Genomic DNA, 8,699 nt, shown 5'->3' on the forward strand with positions numbered 1-8,699 from the left:
TGTCAGAAATTTTGCAGTAAAAACGCCTTTTTCTAAAACCGTACAACCCGAGCTAAAATATCGAAAATATCGTGATACTTAATTTGGTGATACAAGATTGAGTATTGTGGGCTAATATATAAACAAATATCGTAGACATATAGTATTTTTTGGTTTATTTTACTAAATCTGTGACAGAAACACAATTTTGTTACTTGTCCAGAGAAAGAAAATGTTTATGCAGCACATTTATGCAGTACATTTTACATATCCACTATTTTGGTGTTTAAAATTGATATTAAAAGTGCACTGTGTAGCTTTTTGGTTGGGGAACTGTCACTTTCTTGAGTCTATGGATACGTCTTTACTCTAGAATGCTCCACAGTATGACATTAAACAGCTCTATCTTACATTTATTCAATTACAGGTGGTTTTATTGCTTAAAAAACCTATAAAAATAGGCGTTCTGACTGTGAGTGGGGTCGCCTCTCAACAGATCTGACCTGTAACTTTGTCTGCTTTGGTTTCCATGAAGATAGGAAGGTTTAATAGTACAAAGCAATAAGACCTCCACCAGAAAAGTTACACAATGCACCTTTAGGTTTCTGCAGGTAGTGGTTTAACAAATAACTACGGTTCTGCTTTTTGTCATGTTCTTAGTTCTTTAAAAACAGTTCTATATTTTTAGCCAGGCTCGTGTCACCTAGTGCCTCCGCTCAATTTTATTTCTCTCCAGCGACTAGGTTAGGAATCGGAATACACTAGACGATTTCCAAAAACCCCGGAAGTGCGAGTTCGGGCACCAGCCAATCAGCGAAGAGTCATATATTCTGTGTTGGCAACAATTCCCGAGATCGAGGATTTAAAGCCGGAACAAAAAGAATGTTTGGTGAATTTTATCAAGGGGAAAGACGTTATTGCCCTTCTTCCTACGGGATTTAGGAAAAGCTTAATATACCAGTCAGCGCATTACATAAGTCACGACCAAAGAGCAGCGATTGGTTAAATAAAAAAAGTACCAGCCTAAAGTTGAGCGAACAAATCCTAATGCTGTGAGGTCAGACAGTTTCCTCAAAGTGAAATCGTCTGATGAATCAAGCTAATATATTTTAGAATATCACGCACAATATACTGATATATAGACTATTTTATGTATTGCAAAATGCTGATATTATTGATTTGTCACGATAACAAATTTTGAAGCATGATATATTGCTTCAGAGAAATATTGCAATACACGATAATACTGAAATACTTTATGGTAGTGATACAAAGCAAGATAATGCCAGGAAAACATTTTTAAATAGATGTTATCATTAAAAAGCCTGAACTGCAACAAATAAATGTCAAACTGACCCAGTAATTAACCACAGAAGTTATTTATTCTACTCTCTCCAGCTCAAATCTCACATTATAGTTAAAGCGATCATATACTGAGCCATAAATTGATACGATTGTAATTATTGTGGCAAACCTCATCGTGTCTCATATCAAATCACGTTGGATCCTGTTATAATAATTCCCAGCCTTACTCGACAATCAAAAATGCAATATTCATCAGCGGTCGCCATGACGTCAGGATAAAACATAATCCGTCTGAAGTTGAATTGTGAGTAGATTAACCTGCTGCCATGACATTGAATTTGTAGCAAACAGTTCAGATGAAGCAGCACTACAAATCGGATCAGGTTTTAGATTGTTTTGGATTTGGGTTTCGCAGGGTAACAAAAAAAATACACTTGGGATCGGCAGAGTAACAAGGATCGCCTCTAAATTCTCATTTTGTCAACACTGTTCTCGAAAAAGGATCCAGCGTTTTCCTGTTTCGATACTGATGCCGATAATTTGGCTTGAAGTATCTGCTCATAATCGATATCAGCCAATATTAGGACAGAGACTAAATAAAATAAAATAAAAATGATTCTCTTTAGACACTAGGGGTGTGCAAAAATACTGAAATATTGATATATCGTATCGTTTTATGTGCTGATACAGTATTGATATCATGGGCTGCTTTAACGATACATCACCAAGAGTATTTTTTGGTTTGTTTTACTAAATTATTTTGTTATAGTGCTGCAGTTTTGTTGCTTATTTAGAGGAAGGAAACAATTTTGTGCAACACATTTGACATTTTCACAGTTTTGATGAGTAAAATGTTTGTGTTTCATATGAACTTTGCACAAGAAGTTTTGGTTTAACAAAACTTTTTGTATCACAGCCACGATTTAGCCTTTATTTTTTATTGTTGAACTGTATCGAATCGCTTTGAAATATATCGTATCGAGTTGAAAGCTCACTGTATCGAGATGTATATCATATCGTGGCCTATGTATCGAATTATGTATCGTATCGGCAAGTTCTTAATGCTACCCAGCCCTATTAGACACATTGGTTTATGGTAAAAAGTATATATACAAATGTGTTTTGTAACTCTTATTTATCATTTGAAGTAACTACAGAACAACTTAACCGAACAATAACCAAAATATCGTGATATCGTATCGTCAAAAGCCTCACAATAATACCGTGGGGCATCACAATATATCAAATTATGACTTTTTTTTTTGCTTAAATTCATAGTTATGACACAGCAGCAGCTAAAAAAACAGCAAGAACTACATAGACCATGATCCTTTGCTCTGTTTCAGTCCACTCTACATGATGAAATAACAATTTTTACTGGATTATGACAGAAAATTAACACATTACGTGAAAATATCGTATAGAGAGATTTGGATATTGTTACATCCCTAAATATTATTAGGTGTTTGGGCCAATATTGTCCAGTAAATCATCTTATTACACACATTTATAGACAAAAATAGGATATTAAATGAAGCGATATCGACTGAACCGATATCCGATCCGTCAAAATGTCCAATATCGGCGGCGATGTCCGACCCCAGTATTGTATGCGGTGCAACCCTATTCTCGACTGACCTCAGGAGGGCATGGACTGTTTTGTTTTAGGAAACCAGTGCTTTTTACACGAGAGAAGTTAGAGAGAGGGCAGCTATAGAGGCTTCAGATAGGAGGTTATTTAAAGCCTTACAGGGGAGGTGCAATGTTCAGTAGGTGTGAACCAGTGTTAAACATTGACAGAGTGCCTGATAGTATACCACATGCAGACTCAGGCAAGAAACAGCACAGGAAAAAGCCACGAAATCTGGTGTAGACGGGGTAAATGTGAAATGTGAGACGTATGTAGGGCTGTAGTCGACTGAAGGAATTCACGGTCGGCTAAAGACGTGTCCCGTGCGAGGATTAAAGGTCTAATATTACGCCAAATTGACTCTTGTGAGCTTTAAGCCGTGTTAAAATGTTGTCACGTCATCAAAAACAGACCTGGAGTTGTGTTTTGTTTCATTCGCACATTTTTGAGTAATCCTTTATTATTAATCTGTCCACATCTCCAAAGCTCAAAACGCTCTGTGCCACCTTGCGATGTCATGCAGTGGTAGTTTTTAAGATAACAGCCAACTTTTCTCTTTAGTTCAGTAGAAATGTGCAATTCCAGTGCTGAAATGATCCAATTATCTAAATGATTCTACTTCTGTATTATTAGGGCTGCTCGATTATGGAAAAAATCTTTATCACGATTATTTTGGTCAATATTGAAATCACGATTATTCAAATGATTATTTTTTTTTGTTACATGATGCATTTATTCACCATTTATCTCCCACTTTGTTATTGATAATTTACGCAAAACTTTCAAATTGAAAATAAATATCAGCTACAAATATGAACCTTAGAGCAGTTTTGCCATGTATAAAACATAAAATGATTAAAATATATTTTGAACATAAAATAAGGCATAGAAAAACATAAATGTATTCAAAATAAATTGTATATCCAGCTGTTCTACAATCTCTATATTTTAAAAAAAATTTATAAATATACTTATTTATATAAAAAATATCCCAAAATAAACTTTCAACTCGATTATATGAGTTTGGAGATCGTTTGACACACAAATCAAAATTGCGATCAAAATTCGATTAATTGCGCAGCCTTATGTATTACCACATGACATCACAAGGTGGAATAGACACTGAGAGAAGAAGAGTGTGTGAATGAAATAAAACACAACTCCAGGCAGTTTTCTGATCTCCATAACAGAGATCAGAAATCAGATTTTTACTGTGGTCTATATCATTTTAATGCCAATAAAATAATTAAAATAAACCTTTGATTGTTCGCACTGAGGAAAGTACAGTGATACAACATAAAGTTCAAGAACAGCATGAGAATGAGAACATAAGCAACAGAAATCAAGATACATAACTATAAAAAGATGCATACATTCTAACAGAACACAGTGCCAGTGAAGTAAAGTTACATATGGCTACAAAAACCATGGCAAATAATAAGTGGTTTTGTACAAAGCTGCACATGAGAAGAGATGAACCGATTCAGTTTTTTCAGTTCTGACCCCGATTTTCAATACGATACGTTTATGTATTTGTCAATATGCGATATCAATCAATATACCGGTGCAGAGATTGATAACAGTATTTATTTCCTTTAAAATAAGACAGAATTGCTCCAAATGTGTTATGGAGCTGTTATGTGTCTCTCAAGTAACTATAAAAAACAACGCTATAAAAATAATAAAAACTAACATTATGAGACTTTCTCTGCTGCTGACTACGGACAAGAAATGGTCTTATTATATCAATTTATCTGTCCTGCTACGATATCGGCTCAATCGATATTTAAAACAGATATCCACTCCAACAAATTTTCAGTATCGCCACTAGGGGTGTGCAAAAATACTGAAATATCGATATATCATATAGTTTAATTTGGTGATACAGTATTGACATCGTGGGCTGTTGTATCGATATATTGGCAAGAGTATTTTCTTTGTATATTTAACTAAATTATTTTGTGAAAGAGCCACAACTGTGTTGCTCGTTTGGAGAAAGTTTAATTGTTTATGTGATACACTTGACATTTTCACTGTTTTAAGTAAAATTTGTGTTTTTCATATGAACTTAGTCATTTAATAAAGACTTTTAGAATAACAGCCATGATTTAAGATTTGCTTTTTACTGAACCGTACTGAATCATTTTGAAATATATCGTACTGAAACGTACTGAACTGGAAGTACACTATCGAAATCCGTATCGAATGGTGGCCTATGTATCATATTGACAACTAATGATACTTAGCCCTAATCGCCACCAATTTCTGATGTCCAGATCGTTGCATCCCCACATATTAATCAACTTATTTATAATTTGGCCAAGGTAAGACACTCTAGACTCTACTACAACTATTTGTAATTATGAAAAGTTCCAAAAATCGTGCATATCAACTTGTAGGCATTAGGGCTGTAGCGAACTAAAGGATTTTTTCGTCAACTAAAGACGGAATTGCAGATCGATTGCTCAACGTGGCAAAAACTCTCTTAACTATCACGCATCTCTATGTATCTGACCCCAGCTGCACTCACACGACTGCACCTGCACCGGAGTTACACGCAAAAACAACAATTTATGCAGAAAAAAGTTCTAGGAAAAATGTGTTTGTACAAAGACTTTTTACATATAAATACTAAATCTTTTGCCAACACGCTCACTCACTAACCTCTCCTCCTTTCTGCTGTTCTGCTGTCCCATATAAATCATTAGAATATAAACAAAATGATTAGTTGACGTAAATATCAATTAAGACACCAACACTCAACCGATTAATCAACTAAATAACTACAGCCAAAATAAGAACGCACAAGGGATTTTGCAATAAAAGCACGCGAACAGATCTTATATCTAGTTTAATAAGAAATAATCACAAGTAAACCAATCTGTAAAGCATTACACAAACCCTGACATCTTTTCCCTCATTTTATTTCTATTTCTTTGCACACTTTTCTATTTTATATGGGTTGGTAGCAGCATCTCTCTCAGGACATGTGCAGTGACGCAGCTAATAAATAACGACATCTAGTGGACAACTGCGGTATGACTACACAATTTACATTTTATAGTATTGGTAGGAAAAACAATATATATTCTTTAACAATTTTTTCCCCCTTAAATATACTTTTTTATATTCTTTTTCTTTTTTTTTTTTTTTAAATCATAAATGCTTTCAGTCAAAACACCTGACCTATACCCTGTTTCATACTCAAGAGCTGAGATTTTAGGCTGTCTCTCAAAGAAAAATCATGTCATTTGTTAAAATCAAAATTCAGTGGTAGAAGAGGAGACACAGGGATGAATCAGTAACTAGGATAGCTAACGCAACCACGTGTCTCTTTAAAATGCACTTTGATCCGACTAATGTAAATATTGCACCGTGCTTTTCAATGCATATGTGCACGTTTATATCATAAATTCGAATGACAGCCTTACTTAACACGCAGAACAATTATTACTACACTAATACCACCTCGTTTTCAGGTGATGGGGTCGACGTTTGCAAACCTAAAATCATACAAAAAGCCCACGTGTTTTGTCACAGTGCAATAACTGCTAAAGTCATGCACAATCTTTAATCAGAGTATTTTAAATTGTTTATGTCAATGTAAACGGATAGAAATAACAGATTTATTTTAAGAACTGTGGAAACGTACCTTTGGCGAATAGAGGTGAGTAAGATTGAGCCGCTGAGGCTTCCGTACATTCTGATAGTTGTTAATAATAAAGCTAGAGTGGTAGTCGCTATGGTAACCCATAGTAACCAACAACCGCTTCTGCTGAAACTCACGTAAAATAACAGGGAGTCGCACGTTTTAATTCTGTATTCTGTAAAATATAAATAAATACTTTTTTTTTTCTTGATGAAATTTAAATTTGTAATAATTTGACTCTGGCCAAGGAGACAATCTTTTACTACTACCATACTGATGTTAAAACGTCTATATCAGACATGTCCAAACTATGGCTCTTGACCCTCAGACTTCCAGGTGAATTGGCCCAAATTACCTTGCATCAATTAAAACATATTTTTTTACTGCAAGTTTTTTGAAAATCTGCCTTGATAAAGCTAATATTTAATATTTAGTGTGTGGCTTTAAGGATCTTAGCATGAATAAAGATGATGGTTCATTCTAACGTGTTAAACATGCACATATTTCAATTATTCCCTGTACTGAGCATCAGTCTACGGCCCTCGATTGGCCCTTTGCTTCATCTGTGTTTAGATATATGGCCCTTGATGAAAAAAGTTTGGACACCCCTGGTCTAGATATACATTTTTTTCATATTGATAATATAAATAACCATAAAGTAAACATAATTAGTAGTTTTCAGATTCTAGAATGTGATAATTGGAGGCAAGGGACAGTTTTTCCTATTAATTACATTTTACTTTAACATGAAATATCCAAAAGGTAAAGTCACAAATGTTGAACTTGGTATTTTCAATTATTGTATTATTTTATCTGCCCCCAATTATATTCATTAATATTGGACTACAGAATGCCGTGATATGTGAATCCCAGCAATAATTATCTATCTATTATCATTTATTTTCATAAGTTTGAATACAAATCTTCTGACAGTCCCTTGCATTATTAGAACCACATATATACCCAGTGTTGGGAAGGTTATTTTTAAAATGTATTCCCCTACAGATTACAGATTACGTACCTCAAAATGTAGTTTGTAACGTAATCCATTAAATTACTTAAAGTGAGTAACATAATCTGAATACTTTGGATTACTTGATTTGCTGTAAAGCAGCAAAGACTAGAATATCGTGACATAAGATGTTTTGTCTAATAAAAGACAATAAAAAGCCCAAATTAAAAAATATTATTGATAGAAGAGGAGGAGGAGACACGGTCCATACAGCATGGTTTAGTCCTGTTAAATCCTGGTTTAGTCCTGATTTAGTCCTGATTTAGTCCAATTTTAGTCCTATTTTAGTCTCTGTTTAGTTCTGGTTTTAGTTCTGGTTTTAGTTCTGGTTTAGTCCTGGTTTAGTTCTGTTTTAGTCCTATTTTAGTCTTGGTTTAGTTCTGGTTTTAGTCCTGTTTTAGTCCTGGTTTAGTCCTATTTTATTCCTGGTTTAGTCCTGATTTAGTCCTATTTTAGTCCTATTTTAGTCTCGGTTTAGTTCTGGTTTTAGTTCTGGTTTTAGTCCTGGTTTAGTCCTATTTTAGTTCTGGTTTAGTCCTGATTTAGTCCTATTTTAGTCTCGGTTTAGTTCTGGTTTTAGTTCTGGTTTTAGTCCTGGTTTAGTCCTATTTTATTCCTGGTTTAGTCCTGATTTAGTCCTATTTTAGTCCTATTTTAGTCTTGGTTTAGTTCTGGTTTTAGTTCTGTTTAAGTACTGTTTTAGTCCTCGTTTAGTCCTGTTTTAGTCCTGTTTTAGTCCTGGTTTAGACCTGGTTTGAGTGGAATTACAGAAAAAAAAAGAAAAAAAAAAAGGGATATTGCTCAAAATGTGAAAACAGGAAAATATCACCAAGTAATCCATTTATTTCAACAAAGTAACTGTAATCCAATGACCACTCACTGAAACAGTAACTGTAACCGAATACAGTTACTCATAATGTGTACTCTGATTACATAACTCCGGTACATGTAATTTGTTACTTCCCAACACTGTATATACCATTATGTGTCTAGTTAAATTTCTGTTTTACATTGTTTTCAATTCAAAATCTGCACCTCTTACAGTTTCAAGATGGCCGCCGCGATTGTCACGACAATATAACCCAGCAGTTCTCTAGCGTTATCACAGCCTCATAGATTGTTAC

The sequence above is a fragment of the Boleophthalmus pectinirostris genome, unplaced genomic scaffold, assembly GCF_026225935.1.
Source record: "Boleophthalmus pectinirostris isolate CB_2022bp ecotype Guang Dong unplaced genomic scaffold, ASM2622593v1 HiC_scaffold_17, whole genome shotgun sequence".
In the NCBI taxonomy this organism is placed as follows: domain Eukaryota; kingdom Metazoa; phylum Chordata; class Actinopteri; order Gobiiformes; family Gobiidae; genus Boleophthalmus; species Boleophthalmus pectinirostris.